Source organism: Rhinolophus sinicus, chromosome 16 (assembly GCF_057876585.1).
Source record: "Rhinolophus sinicus isolate RSI-liver-muscle chromosome 16, RSI-T2T, whole genome shotgun sequence".
Lineage (NCBI taxonomy): Eukaryota > Metazoa > Chordata > Mammalia > Chiroptera > Rhinolophidae > Rhinolophus > Rhinolophus sinicus.
The window spans coordinates 93,521,893-93,539,818 of record NC_142516.1 but is presented as its reverse complement, the minus strand read 5'-3'; the positions used below and the strand labels follow the sequence as shown (position 1 = coordinate 93,539,818).

The 17,926-nt window shown below is 40.3% G+C and overlaps 1 protein-coding gene across 5 annotated transcripts in view; it reads right to left on the bottom strand.

Annotated features, from left to right (window-relative positions):
• LNX2 (ligand of numb-protein X 2) overlaps nt 1–17,926 on the bottom strand; it is a 65,760-nt gene that overhangs the window by 36,216 nt on the left and 11,618 nt on the right. For 2 of the 5 annotated variants that reach the window (XM_074330059.2, XM_074330057.2), the window contains exon 3: nt 12,855–12,993. The exons of the other annotated variants lie outside the window; for them this stretch is intronic. The gene's annotated coding sequence lies outside the window, so the exon portion shown is untranslated. The remainder of the gene's footprint in view (nt 1–12,854; nt 12,994–17,926) is intronic. 5 annotated transcript variants of the gene reach the window in all.

Genomic DNA, 17,926 nt, shown 5'->3' with positions numbered 1-17,926 from the left:
AACTACATTATCTGTTTAGCTAATATTCCAGGAATAGTACAGAGATGGAAACTATTACATTGGCTGGGAATATTACAACACATTTTAAATAATATCTTGAAAAAGAGCCAGTGCGATGGAAAGGGAGCTATAAGACGGTTTCACTACGTAACTCCAGTTAGGGGTAACATGCTTGTTCTTCCTGGTTATGATGCGAGAATATCCTGGTACATCAGAGACTCTCAGAAAGAATTACAGTTGTCACACTTTGCCCACTCCAAAACTATATATTATTTGGGTAATTTCTCTTGATGGTATTTTAGATTCAGATTGAAAGAGCCCTCACTGGCCCTAACCTAGGAGACCCAGCGCAGGGAAAAAAGATGGTGAGCTAAGTATTACCACCAAGTATGGTCAGGTGGGAAACAGCCTTTGACGTCTCAATGCCGAGTCTAGAAATGCCCTCTCCTCATGTCCTCCTGGCAAACTCCTACTCGCTCTTTGAGTCTCAGCTCAAACTCTCCCTCCTCCGTCAAATCCTTCCGCCTCTTCCTACTTTCAGGCACACCTCGCGTCCCTTAGGCTCCTGCTGCCCTCTGCACACACCTGCGTTTCAGCAACTACACGTGCATATGCTTCCTTACCCTCTTCTCACCTCTTTAGGGGTAAAGACAACAGCGTATCTCTTGTTGTCCCGGTTCTTGGCACATAATATGCACTAAAAATAAAAAAACTCTTCTCAGGCTCATACTTGAGCCTGAAATGTAGAGAATGCTGAACTGTATAATATAACTACACAAATACGCAAGAGAAAACCAAGCACATTTATTTGTGGCACTGCAAAGCAATCAACATATTGGACCCTGCCCTGTGATTACAAAGAATAACATATCACTCCCTTTAATCTTCAAAAGTCTAAAAACAAAGTTTCTTTTTTTCTACTTGATGGTATCAACACAAGAACATTTTTATTATACGTTACAAATCAGCTTTGATAGCTGCCTTTGCATAAAGCAGTGGTGGTTAAACTTTTACAACTAAGGATCCCTTTATCCACTCCGGACAAGCTCAGCAGTTTCTTAAACAATAACTTGCAACTACCATGCAACCCGCAACCAAACTCCTAAGCATGTATCCCAGAGAAATGTAACCGGTGTTCACACGAAAACCTGTGCAGCTTTCTTTGTAATGCCCCAAACCAGAAACAACCCAGGTGTCCTTCAACAGGTAAATGGATTGAAAAAGCTACGGGACATCCATACCATGGATTACTACTCAGCAACAAAAAGAAATGAACGATGATGGATACATATAACAATCTGCATGAATCTCTAGAGATTTATGCTGAGTGAAAAAAAGCCAATTATAAAAGGATGCATACTATAATATTCCGTTTATATAACATTCTTGAAATGAAAATGAAATTAATTAATTAAAATGTTTAAAATATTCATTTGTTAATAACACTATAAATCCATATTCACATTTTTATGATAAATAAACAATATAGCGAGAAGAAAAGCATTGTTTTACATGTTAGCAAATCTGGAGCCTCAAATCTGTTTCTATTTTCAATCTGTTGTGTGATCGCATGTCAAAGATCCTCTAAAAAGCTCTACTTGGACACTCATGAGAGAATGAGAGTGAAAAGAAAGATAACATCTTAGTAAAACAGTTTTGAGCTTGTGGACCCAATGGAAGAGAACCGGGGTCCTGGGGCACACTCGAGAACAGCTAGGGCAGAGCACGGAAGTATCCTAAAACCCTTCATCCTTCACTGGTAAGAAGTACCAGTTAACACCGAACACTACTTTTACAAAAGAGAAAAACGAAAAAGGCAAAATGCTGAGATGAGCCCATACTGGAGGCGTCTGTCTTTCCTGGAATAAAGTTCTTTCTCCAGAGCTTTTTCCTACTGGAAGAAGCATGTCTGGATATTTAGATGTATTATATGAGAACTTTACAGAAATTCAACTCTTACTCACAACCACTTTCTATTGCATGTCTCTAGGACGACTATCAAGTATCAGTTTCCAACAATTCCACATTTATAATTTATAAGTCTCATTATCTACATAAAATTATAATTCAGCACACTCAGCTATTTGTCTCCTATCCCATGTAACAAATAGAAATATTTGAAAAACCATTTTTAAACTCTCAGATGGTATTTGTAGTGAGATGTACTCTATTTAATAACCTAGGAAATTAGTTAATTAAGCAAAAACTGCCAGAAGCTATGCAACTGAGGCTCTGAGCTCTATGCCAGCCGGGTAACTAGGTCACTCACTACACAACACATTTCTTTCATTCACCACATGTTTATTCAATGTCTACTATGGGCGAGTATATTATATATTAATATATCCTGGAGCCTTGGCTTCCTGTCTATGAACTATCAGCGTTGCTCGTAGTAACTGAGTGAGAAACACGCACACTCTCTCTCTCTCTCTCTCTCTCACACACACACACCCCTTAAATTTAGCTCTAAAATTCTCATAATTTTACATATTTTTATATACAACAAAACACTTAACTGATAAGTCATATTTACCTTTTAGTCCCAACATCTGTTAGCTGTTGTTTTTGATAATGTTTAATAATCACGTAAATATTCTATAAAAAGGAGATTAAATTGTAGCTAGCAGAGAATTTAGAAATTTCGAATGTCATTCTACCTTTAGTTCTAATTTTGAACCACTCAGCTATGATGAAGAGCTTTTTTAAATGCAAAAAGATCAAGACAAAAACTAAACTGGATTTCCTGTCCCATTCCTGCAGGCTCAGGTACTAAAGCTACAGTATCTGAGTAATACAGTAACTCAATTATATAGCTACTGAGTAACATAGTAACTAAAGCAGATAGTAAAGTTACAGCTTTAAAAATTATACTAAATTATGTTACTTCAGAATAATTTAAAAAACAGAATTGATATAAAACTACTTCAAAAAGAAAATACAGCACATGGAATGCTAACCATTTCTGTATAGCTCAATATGCAGACATGCCTCTGCCAATCAGAACAGCCCTCTGTGGAAAGAACTTTATTCCAGGAAAGACACTCCAGCAGCACGAGGGGTCTTGTCAGCAGCAGCCCTCACCAGCCCGGAGTTGGGGTGATTTCTAATGTCTTAGAGAACGTGACACATTCACACGTGTTGCACAACACATACAGATGTGGTGTGGGTGGCGAAGGGACCTACACTTTCCATTGGTTTGGTTTTATGCATGTGATGTTTAGCTGCCGGATATATTTTAAAACGTCTTTCATTTACAGTCAGTCAAGGGTTCTGATTTTAATAAATGAATCTATTTGATTCTAAAGGATGAAATCTTTCAAATGTTTAACTTCTTCAACAGTACATTTAGAAAACATCTATTTTCCAGTGATTGATCAAGTCTTATTTTCAAGTACTTTTCAATCTCTGATTTCTATCGTTGTGAGTCCCCACTACTGCACTAACTCTCCAGGGAGTTAAGGGCCTGTGGAGGAGAGACCTGGGTTCAGAATTTGGCTCTGCCACTCCCTCACTAGCAATGTGACATCATAATGTGGCATGGCACTTAAACATCTATAAATCTCAACTTTCTCGTGTGTGTAAAAGAGAAATGGTAGGATTACTGTGAAGGTAAAAATGTCACACTGCCAGAAAACCCTTTCATAAGCCACAAAGCCTCGTGAGACAAATTTATGACTAGATTAATGATTGTAAAGGTCGATGTACAGAAGAACGGACTAGCTGGATTGCTGGGTGGCCCAAGCCCCTCCCACGAGCCTGGTCACCGGGAGGCCTGGATGAAATTCTGAGCTGTGCGACTAAAAACCAGGCCACATGGCTCAGCACTGCACCTCCCTAATCTTCCACTGTCTTAGCCTATATACTAGTGGGCCAAACGAGATAAACTCTGAAGTTCCTTACAGATCCCAAATCCATGAGTCTACCAGTGTGCTTTGCGCACACTTTTCCCCCCACCAAAACAAAACAAAACAAACATTTTTTTCTTTACTACTGTCCAGCACTGTGATTACTATAGAAATGATCTAAATCCAAAGAGTATCAGGAGGGTTTTGTGTGAGTGTTTATTTTTGGTTTTGTATGATTTTCACAGTACTGGACACTCTAAATATCCCAACCTGAAATGTTTCTATTTTTGCAGACAAGTGTATGTGCAACAGAGCAGTGCTAGATATATAATTGGACATCTCTGTATTTTCATGACAGCAGCATGACATAAGATACTACAATGTCATCAGACAAAACAACTTTCTTTACTGGTTCCCAGATAAGGTGCCATTTATGAGATGCTGCTGCACCGATCGGAAAGACTAATATGGTTAGTTAGTTTGCTTTTTTCTATTTTTAAGGCAAGCACAGATAATTATTAGTAGTATAAATGGGTGGTTTTAGATGGCAGATTTTGCTCCAGTCAATCTTATATTTCTCTATTTAAAAAAAACCAAAAACATCTAAAGCTACAGAAAAAGAACAGACTCTTCAGTCTTATTTCCCTCAATAAATGCAAAGATTGCTATAAAGCAGAACATTGCTATTCTGTGATCAAATCTACACAATAACATAAATGAAGTGGAACAAACCCACAATCAGGATAGGTTTTATGGTGGCGGTTCTACTAATAGTTAAGACTCCCAGATTCGTTATCTTAACTATGGGCAAGATATAAGAAATTCAAATGCTGCAGCTTTCCAAACTAATCCATGACACCAATAATTAAAAGAACAGGTATTAGTTAAGATGCTCAATTTGTTTCAGTTCTCTCTCTCTCTCTCTCATTATATATATACACACACGTGTGTGTGTGTGTATGTGTATGTATATATGTATGTATGTGTGTGTGTGTGTGTGTATATATATATATATATATATATATATATGATCACATCAAGAATGGGCCAGACCTCAAAAGACCATCACTGAGTCGCCAGATCTCTGTGTTTTCTCCACATTAGTCTAAACGGTCAGTGGCATCAGGGAAAGGAACTGAAGCCTTGTCAGCTGTGGTATTTATCCAGAATAATTCTCATGGGTTGCCAGAGGTCTTTCTAATTTATTAAAAATGAGTCATTTGAGTTACATATAGTTCTAATACGGAGAATAATTAAAAGAAAATCCTCACTATACTGTAACTCATTACCCAGATTCAAACATAGCATAAATAAAATAGCCCTTCAAAACATAAATACCTAGTGTTACATGACTGGAAATAAAATATTTGTACTGTAAAGTCAGAAATATGTTAAATCATTAGGATGGTCAACAGTGCGCTCCAAAGTATTATTAGTTTCAGAAACGGATTCAAACCAAATCCCAGGTTTTGCATGTTATGTCGTTACTACGTACCTGCCTTTTTCGACATCTCCATTAGGGAACTTTTACAAACAAAATATATTTAAAAGCAAACTAATTCTTCTTCTTCCTAACCTTCAAACCTGACCTCCTTCCTATTCACCCTCTATCCTCCCTCCTTCCCACCCACCCATCTGTCCGCCTGCCGGTCCATCTGTCTCTCCATCCATCCATCCCCTCCCTCGGCTCCACCTTCCCATCCACCCGTCCAGGTGCTACTGGGAACCCCTATGTGCCAGGCACTGTTGTCGGGCTAGGAGCTCAGCAGTGAACAGAGACACCCCTGCCCTCGTAAAGCTGACACTCTGTGGGCGTGGAAGAGAGGACAGATGATACACAAGAAAATGAATTTCAGGTGTTGTTAAGTACTACACAGAAAAAGAGAGCAAGGTAGGGAAGACACTTGGGAGAAGGACGGCTTTTTAAATAAGGGTGATCCGGGCACACTCACTGTGAAAGTGGTACTTGCATTAAAACCAAAAGAAAGTAACCAGAAAGGCACGCAGGTCTCTGGTGTAAAAATGTTTGTTACAGACAAATGCAACGATACGTATAAAAGCCCTGCAGTGAGAATATGGCTGCTGCGTTCAATGAACAGTAAGGAAACCAGTCCGGCTGAAGTGAACAAAGCAGAGACGGGTGAGAACGGTAACTGGGGCTACGTCTTGCAGGGCCTCAGAGAACTCTGGCTTTTACGCTCAAGTCAGAATCTTAGCAGGATCGTTCTGGCTGCTGTGTTGACAATCATCTGAAGGGGCCAAAGCAGAAAGAGGAGCCGACTAAAGTATTCCAAGCTGTAGGTGCTGGTAGATTAAACTGGGGGGGCATCACTGAGACAGGAGAAGACACTCCATTCTAGAGCTATTTTGAAGGCGGACCAACACGATCTGCTGATGAATGAAACACGTGGATGGGCTGCTGATGGGGGAGAAGCCAGGATGACTCCAAGGTTCTGGGTCTGGCGTGGAAAGGCAGAACTAATAGAACTGAGATGCAAAAGTCTGCAAGGGAGGAGGTTGAATGGGTATGCTCAAGTTTGAACGTGATAAACTTGAAATGCCTATTAACCTCCAAGTCGAGACACTGAGTAGGCAGTTAAGTGTGCAAGTGCAGGTCAAGGGAGAGGACTGGCTGATGACACCAGCGTAGGAAGCATCAGTGTGTAGACGGTATGGAAAGCCATTAGGTCACCAAAGGAGAGTGGGTGAGTATAAGCATAAAAGAGAAGGGGCCTGGGGGATGATCTGTGCCAAAGCCACACACACAGAGCGCACCACCCTAAGGCAGCGAGCACCTGAGTCCGCCAGGACCTACTCTTCCAAGGCCCCCCAGGACCAATAACTGCGCAGGTCCAGAACCAGGCCAAGGACCTAACATCAGTGCAGAAAGACTCCACTCAGGCGTATCTACTTCCACTGCATGACAGGGACTCCCCAGCCTGTGAATTCCACCGTGAAGAAGTGCCTAAGGCTGACGGGTGCTATTTTTGACGCTCTCCATCCCAGTAAAGAACCTGACAGTCAAGAGAATTTCTTTGATCAAAATGGTTGAAAAGAGCATGTTCTGAGAAGAGCTGAAGCACAGCCTACGGGGCTATGCACGGGATGGACGGACAGAGAGAGGGCCCGAGGGACGGACTGTGTGCTGACAGGCTGGCGGGTTGGCTAAGTCACAAGAGAGTCTGTCAAGAAGTGATGCGAGTAGGACTGGCAGAGATCACGCTGGCAGGACGTGTGGCACAGGTAAGGGGAGGTGCGGCAATAAGGAAGGCAAGCAAAACAGGCAGTCGTTGCAATGGTCAAGATGAAGGAAATGAGAACTTGATGAAGGTAAAGACTAGGAACAGTCAGAGGAGGGGTGGATTTGAGTAACATTCTAGGATGTAGAAATGTTTTAAAGAGAGAGAAGCAAGAGGGTAAGAGAAGGGGTCAGCATACGAAAACAGGCACAGACATAGAAAAGAAGAGCTGTAAGTGAACTTTCCTCCTATTTCCCATGAAATGCACCTACATTCTCTATAATTCAAGATTAGTTTCTCGGTTATAAACACAAGAATTTCCTGATATCTCCCCAAAGACAAATCTGAATAGTCCATTTAACACTTTACTCTGTGAACTGTGCTCTGCCGAGAAATAAAATGTCTTTCAAGATTTACAAGAAATTCCACCATCAGGAGAAGCTGTGGTCTCTGGTCCTAACCTTCCACTTGAAACAACGAGGGTACTGGGCTGTCTGGGCTCCACAATCCCTAAAGCTTCTTCTGGCTCCAACATTCCGGGGGGGGGGGGGCAGGGGACGGAGGAGGGGAGTCTTACTACCGTTTAAAATAAAAAGACGATGGCCAATAACCTAAATACACAGTGTAGCCAGAAAAAGATTGAGAGGTAAGTAACTAGAATGACCACGAGTGAAAAGAACAAGCACGTGGGATGATGACAGAATATGAGGATTTCTGGTCTAAATTGAACACGGATTTACTCATGAGGGCAATTTTGACATCTATAAGGAGTGGTGAGAGGAGATAATTATAATAGCTAATATTTATTGAGTGCTTACTACGTGTCAGGAAAAGTATTAACTGAGATGGGGAGGTAACAGACTTACTCCTCATGATAACCCTGAGTTTGACACCAGCATCATCATCAGCATTCCCATTTTTTAGATGAGGAAACTGAAAGTAAGAAACATGATCCCAAAGCTGGTAACTGATACAACGGTGATTCAAATCAGGCAGTCTGATTCCACAGCTATAATTCTTAAGTATACTGTACTTAAGTACAAAAAGTAAATACTGTAGAGCTTGCACAAGTCAAAATATGTACGTACCCACCTACATACATGTGTACATATACAGGTATATACACATACAACATACATGTGTATGCACACGTACATATGGTCACCTAAATAAATGGATACACACACAGGGAAATTCTTTATCTTCTGTTGTTAGCATCAGGGAGGCTAATTTCCAGAAGGAAACACACATTCCTATTCATATACTAGACAGAATAGGAATGTTAGACCTTATTTCTTAGTCTCACAGGAATTTCACACAATTTGTGTTTTCATTTTTACTGTGATAAAATGGAGCCTTCAAAATCGACATAAATTAAGCACCAGAAAATTCAGGACCATTTGAAAATGTTTGGTCGATCATACCCTGCATGCCAGGCCCTGTGTGGGGACAGGGTGACTGTGGGAGCTGGACAGACAGTTCCCGCCGGCACAGCATTCAGTCTGTGTGGAGACATTAGCCAGTGGTGCAAATATACATAAAACAGTAAGAATACATGACACATCATTACAAAAGCATAACAAGGAGGTTGAAAGTAAGCTTTCCTGAGAATGTGATGTTTTCACCGAGATATGAGGAGGGTCAAGGAAATGGAAAGAAAGTTCATCAGAGAGCATAAGGAAAAGCTGGGAATTCTACAGGGATAAGATTAATTCACAAAGTGCCATGGGCGATGCTAAGGATTGGGGTCTTTATCCTGTAAACAAAGAGAAGCTTTTGAAGGATTTTAAGAAGAAGAATGACAGGATGAGATCTGTATTTCTAAAACTTATTCTGGATATATTATGAAACAAGAATTAAAGTGAGGTTTGAATGAAGGGGAGGAGTCCAGTCAAAAAGCCAATTAGAGTAGTCCAAGAGGAAACAATAACTGAACTAGGACAGTGGCAACGTGCAGGCAGAGATCTGAGAGATTTATAAGAGAAGATGAATTAGATATGGGGGTTGGGGGGTGGAGAGAGAGAAAGACTTGTCCAGAGTAAGTCGCAGGCTCTCCGCTTATAAAATAGATAGTGGGCAGTGCTCTCCACTAGGGTTTGATGGAGGAGGTGTAAAGAGTTGGGGTTTGAACGCGACGTACCTGTCAGAGACTTGTATCCGAATAGGGGTACCCCCATCTAGGGATGAGAGAACAGGTTGGACTAGGGATACCTATCTGGGAGCTATTAGTATACGAGGAAACTGAGGATATGAGAAGTAGGTATGAGGTCAGCTAGGGAGATAGCACAGAGTAAGAAAAGGGATAGGGACTAATAAATGTCAATATTTTCTGATTTCAGAGTCTGGATTGTATTGGATTTTTAAATATAGCAAGAGTAACCGATAAGAATACACTCGCACTGACTGCCTCTCTAGGTTTATCTTTATCTTAAACTTGCCCATCTGAATCTTTTGCTAAAGAAACAGGAGCAGAACAATTATTAGGCAGATAAGGACCAGAGATTCCTAAATCACATTATACTTACAAAATTGAGATAATAGAAAAGAGCCACAAATGTGAAACTATTTGGGGGACCGAAGGGTTTTCCTTCATTGCCTGGTAAGACAAAACACATATCTGGTTGTTTCAAAGATACCATAACGTGTCCAAAATCAAACCCAAGATGATTTCTACCAAAACTTGGTCCTTCTCTGGTGAATGGGGTCACTAGCACCCACAATCTAGGGAAGGAAGCCAGAAACTGAGCAGTAACCTTTCATAATGTGCTCTTCCTCACCTCGCGTATCTAATCTATGATGAAGTCCTACCAATTTTTCTGCATAATTTTGTTCTGACCCAGCGCTTCAAGTTTCATTTCTTACCCACAGTCCTCATGCTTTCACTTCTCCACTCCACAGATTTTCTATTGCTTCCTTGAAAGTGTCATGCCCTGTTTCGACTCAAGACCTTTGCAAATATTCCGTCTGCCTGGAATACTCTTTTCCACTGGCCTCTCGTAGGTAACTTTTTCTCATTTTTCAAATTATGATTTCTTCAGCAAAACAAAAGACCTTCCCTAAGAGCACCAGAACTAGGGCAGGTCTCCTGTTATATGGACGTAGAACAGCCTATGTGTTTCCCCCTTAGCACTTATCACAGCAGTTACTTACGCCATTACGTAATCTGTCTCCGCCCCGAGACGGGAAGCTCGGTGAGTGCTGGGCCTGGGCTCTGCTCGGCATCACAGCCCCAGCACCATGCTCACTGCCTGTCACCTAGGGGATGATCCATCGTATCTTTACATAAATCCTTACTTCTAAATTACTGATAAAGGACTCAGCATCTATAAAGGAGAGCAAGAATTTAGGCTGGTCTCTGACTCCGAGCCTGAGCTCGCACTGACTGCCTCTCTAGGTCGAGGCAGGAGGGGCCTGGTTGACAAGGAGGAAACAGGAGGGAGCAAGGGTGTAGATCAGCACTGACCGACAGAAATATAATGTGCAGCGTATATAATCTAGAACTTCTAGAAGCCACATTGAGAAAAGAACAAAGAAATGGGTAATATAATTTAAATATTTTATTAAATTCAATATATAGAAAATTATCACCAAGTAATCAGCATTTTACAAATTATTAAAGCGATATCTCACATTCTTTATTTCATTCTAAGTCTTGGAAATCAGTGTGTATTTCATACTTACAGAATATCTCAGGTAGGACTAGCCACATTTCAAATGCTCACAAATCACAGAGAGCCCGTGGCTACTGCCCTGGACAGCACAGGTATTGATACCTATAGCTATAGGAGGAGGAAAAGTATATTTAACAGGAATAAGATAGTCTCTCCCTGCAAAGAACTTACAGCCTGACCAGCAGATACAACGACCATTACACAAGCAAAATATATGTGACACAGCGGCATAACCTAACTGTAGAATCACTAAGTAATGAGACCCTTAACCAGTGGTACTGCTACATATCTTTGCGTAGGATTCTACCAGCTGCACGCGATAGAAAGCCCGACTGAAACTTGCTTAAGTGAAAAACAAGAAAGGGGAGACTGGACTCAGGGTTCTCTCTCCCAGCTCTGCTTCCTCTGAGTTGGGTTCATGCTCAGGCTATTATGTGGCAGCCGGTCCCCAGCAGTCTTGGGGTCGTATAGTCATAGCCCTTGTTCAGCACTCCCAGTAATGCCAACAAGAGTCCCAGAACTACATCTTCCTACCTCTGATGGCTTGACTTAGGTCACGTAGCCATCCTGAACCAATCACCAGCCAGGGCCATGTCCTGGGTTACTTGAGTCAATGTCCCCAAAAGCACACAGACAAAAGTAGAGAAAAAGCGGATTCCCCAAAAAAAGAAATTAGGGGCTGGAAGGGAGGTGAACGGTCGCTGGGCACCAACAACAAAATGTCTACTACTTTCATTTCTTCTCATTCCCAAGCACCACTCTGAGTGTTAAACACCATCATGTCGGTCCTTTTGTAGCAGCCTCCCCACCGATCCTCCGTCTGCTGGGAGGAATCCATCGGTGCCCTGGTCCTGAGCGTCCAGTCAATCACACATGGGGATTATTCTCACCTAAGCATATTACTTTACTACTTCACTTCCTCCTCAAACAGACTGAACAGTCCTAAAGTTCATTTCCAATATGTAACTATCCTCTCCCAATTCTACCTACCCACTGTTACTAAATGCGAGACACTACACTAATTGCTTTACAAGCATGATTTCATTTCATCTTTCCAACAAACCCTATAAAGTCATTGCCATCGCCATTTCATAGATAAGGAAAATAAGGTGCAGAGGGGTTAAAACAGCAGGCTGTACGTCACGAAGATGGGAGTCAAAATCTGCTCCAGCTCGTTTCAAAGTCCATCTTCAGGGTACCTGAAATTGGGAAATTTCCACCATTCCCTCCCTCTTCTCCATCATTAAAGTAAAAAACAAAAAAGGCATTATTACAAGCAACATGCAAAACAATCCCAGAGAAACGACACGATTTTTAACAATCTGTCTGAAGACATGGCCATTCACTCCTATTCTTAGCAAAAAAAAAGTGAAAACGGTGATGACAGCCCAAAGAAAGACAAGTGTACTAATGAGCTAGAATGATACTTCTCTGCACTCTGACTTCTCACATAAGGCTGTGATTTAGTATAATGAACAGGAAAGATAAATTCTCAGAAATTCTCAGACAGCCACAAGTTCACATGGGAAATCAGGATAAAGATCATTGAAGCAAAGAGAAACAAAGTTTAGAAGATAATAACTCATGCATGAACAGGTAGGCCATAAAAAGTTCCATTCTCAGTGAACAGTTTTCAATAACTTATTACGAAAATTTTCAAAGTTTTGCATTTTTACAGTGAATGCTTGTATCTTACACGTCTACCATTAACATCTGATATACTTGCTTTATCACATATCCACCTATCCTTCCCTCCATTTGTCTTTTCAGGCACTTCAACGTATCCTGCATAATCAGCACACTTCTCTTTAACTAGTACAGCATGCAAATCATCACGTGAAGTTCAATATTTGTTTACATTTTTCTTTTGAGGCAAAATTCAAATACAAAAAACCGCACAAATCTTAGGTATATATTCTTTGAGTTTTTGATAAATGCATACACTTATGCAACACAAATTTCTATTAAGATATAGAACATAATCATCACCCCAGAAAGTTCCCTCACGTCCCCTCGAACCACTGTTCTGACTTTTTTCCATCACAGATCAGTTTTGCCTATTCTAGAATGTCACACACAGGGAAACAAAGGGTATGTACTCATTTGCGTAAGGCTTCTTTTACTCAGCCTGATTTGAGGTCCATCCATGCTTTGTGTGTTAGCAGTCTGTTTCTGTCTCCTGCTCAGCAGGGTCCCATGTTCCTCATTGATGGACAACGGGGCTGTTTCCAGCTCTTGCTGATTATGAATAAAAGATTATATGAACATTGTTGTACATGCCTTTCTATGAACATATGTGTTCACTTCTCTTAAGTAAATACCTAAGAGTGGAAAGGTGGGGGCGCAGGATAGCTATACGCTTCATTAGTTTTATAAAAAACCATCAGGCCCTTCCCAAAGTGGTTGTACCATTTTATGTTCCCACCAAGAATATATGAGTCCCGGATGTTCTACATCCTCCTAACATTTGATGTTGTCAGTCTTTTTAGCCATTGTGTTATAAGTGATCAATTAACATTTTAATTACTTTTGAGATGCAATATTTATAAGAAGATTATTCTGGCAGAACAACTGAGAGGTACACGAAATATAGGGCAACATTAAGAAAAATTACAGTATTATAAATAAATTATATATGTAACTTTTATATAAGCTTTTTTTCTACTTTCTAGAAGTCACATGATTGAACCTATACTTTCATAGAGTGTCTTACGAAACAATTATGCTGGCAAATAGCACTGTTACTTAAGAAACTGGTGTCAAAATACTAACTTTTCTTACTCTTGATAACATCTTTTACTACTTGATAACATCAACAATTTATGGCTCACTTAACAATCCATAACTTGGAATCAGTAGAATGAACTGAACATTTGTTTAACAGAATGCTGTCAAAGTCTCCCTTTAAAACATAATTCCTGTTTTCTATACCAAAAGAATTTCTTCCCCTTCCCCAACATAATTCTGCTTTAGAATTGTAGTTAATGTCTTTCAGTTAAGTTCTAGGGGAACAAGACTAGCAACTGACACCATCCCTTAAAATAAAAACAAAAAACACACCTTGGGACAACTGCAATATCTGAATTAGCTTGTAAACATAGCAGGACCGTCCTAGAGACCAGAGCAAACCACTGGAGGGGCCGTGACCACTTCCAGTAGGGTATGCCCATGGCATCAATGCCATTACAGAACAGGGGCAGGTGACTACCCAAATTAGTAAACTGCCATTTATCTGCTGATGACAAGGAAATATACTAAAGCGGCAGGTCCCACACCCAGCGGCAGTGCTGGCACAGGTGGCGCCGGGGCACCTGCCTGCCCTCTCTCCTCATGCCTGTCCCTGACTTGCTCATATACACGGAAGACAGCAGCTCCCTACACAGCTATTTTAAGTTGTCTTTCTACACGAATGCCAGCAACGGGACACAAAGTTCTAAGAAATGCTTCCTGCTTAGCCTAATGGCACTACACTTTACAGTGACAGATAAACTTTAATCCGGTGAAAGAAAACGACTGCAACTAGTGGTACCCCCCGCCAGAGCGGATGCCCGACTGCGACTTTAACACACACTTATCAGTGCCACTCCTCAAAGCATCACTTGTTTTTCTTGTTTTCTGAAATGATTTTACTAAAAAATCACGTATTTACATAAAACAATCACAGGGAACTCCTGTCCTCCGCGTGCTACGCGCTGGTACCCCCGACGAGGGCAGCGCGTGAAGCCCGCCGAGCGGCAGAGGGCGGGCTGAGCACCACCAGGGCACACGCTCGCCACGGCCACCCGAAGCGGAAGTGTTCGGCCAAACGAACTGTTTTCTTGACTTTGGTCTCTCTTTCTGCCCTTTATTCCCTGTTTGGGTAACAATCTGACCCGTATGACTGCAGAAGCTGTGCACGTAATAGTGCTGAAAACGAAGAAGTAGCCCCCAAACTTTAAATGCAAGCTTTACTGCGTAGGCTGCCGTACCCCAAGGGAAACGGTAAAGAATAAACAAGAGAGTGAAGGGGGGTTCCAGGAAGCCCTCTGACACTAGGAAAGGCATCACCGATTTCACTGCAGACTCGGATGTCAGCCGACAGTCCTGAATGGGAGCAGGAACTATGGGGGGAACACGGGGTGGATGTGGTAGGAGCCATTACACACTTTGGTCTTACGCCCGCTTGTCTATTTTCCAGGTTTTCTGTGAATATCTGTTATCAAGTGTTCTACCGTGTCACTACTGCCATAATATAAAAAGTGAAATTTCTGTTATTCCACAAAGAAACATTTTAAGGCAGAAAAAGAAAACCTACGGCTCAAAGGGTTGATAAGAACACTTCAGCTAAGAAGATGTTAGTCTTTTTTATAGCAACCCATTTTCTTATGCTTGCTCCTAAATTGCCACTTTTTAATCAAAATTTAATGGGGAGGGGAACTACCTTTTCTGAAAACACCATAAAAATAAATACACAGAACCATGCAGGTAAACAGCTCACTAGGTAAGTATCATTACAAGAAGGTTTTGATATAACAAAATCAGAATCCTTGCTGATAGCCCGTGAGAAAAGTCAAGGTACATACACTTTTTCAGGTGCCATCTCTACAAACAAAGAGGAATTACTCTTAAACCCCTTTACCCTTTCAAACATTCCACCACTTAAGCTCTAAGACCACTAACCGAAATTAAACACACGAGAAATTGAAGCAGTGTATAAAGAATACAGCCACTCCTTTCTCCAGGTGTAACAGGCAGATCATGGAGGGTGGATGGTAGGTAGGCAGGCAGAGACACTGCCTTATATACTAGAAACCTACCTCTTTGTTGGTCAACTATGTGGTTTAAACTAAAATGATCTTTAAAGTCCCTTTTACTAAGAAGAAAGAAAATACTCATGATTCTATCAGAACTTCATCTTTTCATAGAAACAACTCAGTAAAGAGTAATGACTTTTAGATCAAATAGGTCTGATTTCCAATCATAGGTAATTACTGTACCTTGCCCAAATTGTATATTACCTCTGAAACTTTTTGAACTTGTTTCCTTAAATGCAAAATACTGACCTCACAGGATTACTGTAACAATTAACTGCTGAATGAAACTTGCAGCTCCTAGCAGAGTGACAACCAAGCAGTAGTCACTCAAATGGTAGTTATTACAGTGCTTCATGTCGGCAGTTCTACAATTCTGCCCATTTACATTTCACAACCAAAGGAAGGCAGTGTAACAGTGAAAATATTAAATCCTTCTAGGGTAATACTCATAAATTATTGTGAGTAAATAAATTTACTTTCCCCCCCTCCACATCTAACATCTTCTAATTGAATTCAAGGAAAAGACTGGCTTTCCCCCTCCCTGTTTTAGAATAAAATGGATGCACTCAACACTTTTCAAAATGAAAGACATTCTAAGAGTGCGCGCCACAAACATTAATATTGTAAAGGTACAATCCACAGAACTGATGAACGCTGTAAAATACACCAAGACATTTCCACTTAGCAAGCAGACTTGTTAAACAAGCAATTTTTAATTCAGCACAATTTGTACTATAATATTCCCTAATAACCAAGCTTTTTAGCAAAATCTAAAGTGTACCAAACAGATATTCTTCCATGGTACTATATTTGCTAGATTAAAGGAACCTCATAAATGTTCCATTTTCTCTTAAGTTATCATAATGATGACTAAATTAATTTTTATTATGTTTAGCATTCTGTTTAAAAAGGAAACAGCAACAGGGCCATGATTTATAATTTTTTTAAAAAGTGCAAATAATCATTTTGTCCAGTCATATCCAGAAGAGAAAAACCTCTGCATGGTAATAGTCACATGTTTTTCAAGAGATAAACACTTTTTTTTAAGGTAACGTAATTCAGGTGAGATCAGCAAACAAGTTAAAACGTGACTAACTTAAATATGAAAAAGACTAGCAAATTAAACAAATTTTGAGCTAAGTCAGATCAAGGTACAAAATACAACGTGTTTAAAAATACCTCTTTCTATAGGTATACACATGAGTTTACATGCACAAATTATGCCTAGAAGGATATATACAAAAAACTCCTAACAGCAGTCAACTCTAGAGAAACTGGGTGGCTGGGGTAACGGGGTGGGAGTGAGACTTGTTTTTCATTATCTATTGTACAGACTGTCTCTGTGTATGAGAGTGCATCACTGTGGCAGAGGACAAAACGAAATAAAGTAGGAAGTAGAAGCAACTAAGTTTGGTTCCTATACACGTGATTAAAATTAGAAATCAAAGCAAACAAGACGTCCACATCAAAAATAGAAACAATTTAGGGAGCACTAAAAATGAAGTCGTATGCCTAAGAAAATGCTTTTTCTTCACTGCTTCACCTCTGTGTTTCAAAACTACATAAGTCAAACACAAGCCTAAATATTGTATTTATCGGCAAAGTGACTTCATACCATAAAAAAGGGAGAAATGCAGTTACTGCTGCACAATAAGGATCTTTTTGCAACACACACACGTAGTTTATACCTACTCTGTTCAAACTCGTTGCAATGCTCAGTGTTCGAAGACATTTCTAAGAATCAGTTTAACATACAGCTGTAGTGACACCAACACAGCTATGGACAACTGTGCTTTCTTGAAAGCATGGACTTGCGCTACCGCTGCATAAGGGAAATCTGCTATTGCATTCTTTGTTTCTAAAAATGCACCATAGCGTCAAATGATGAGTCACGGGTCACACTCCAAATTCTTATGTACTAAAGAAAGCAGGGCATAAGTCTTACACATCAATTGTAAAGACTATCAAATCAGCTAAGTTGTAAGTCAAGAGGTCTTTATTAGGTGGCATGATGACAGTTTTTCAAAGACACGTGAGAAACTTCAAAATAAAACTGCAAATTCCACAAGGATTGATAAAATTATTTTCCTTTATTCCCTCCCCTAATAAATGGCAGAGTTTTATTTTTCTTAATTCAGAACATATGAATAGTAAATACTTTTGAGATACTGACAGGCGCAAACTCAAGTTGGTACAAACTCAACAAACTCCCAGCTTCAAGAAAAGCCGAAAGGATTTTCTATGTGCCTTGCTTCCCTTAATTCCTTCCTACTTTTGCTATTTAGCCATTTCTCTTGGAGAAATCTCCAAGAGAAAGTACAAAAGGGCAAGAAACAGAGATGACACTGTTTGTTTCTTTTTGGCAGCATTGGTTAAAA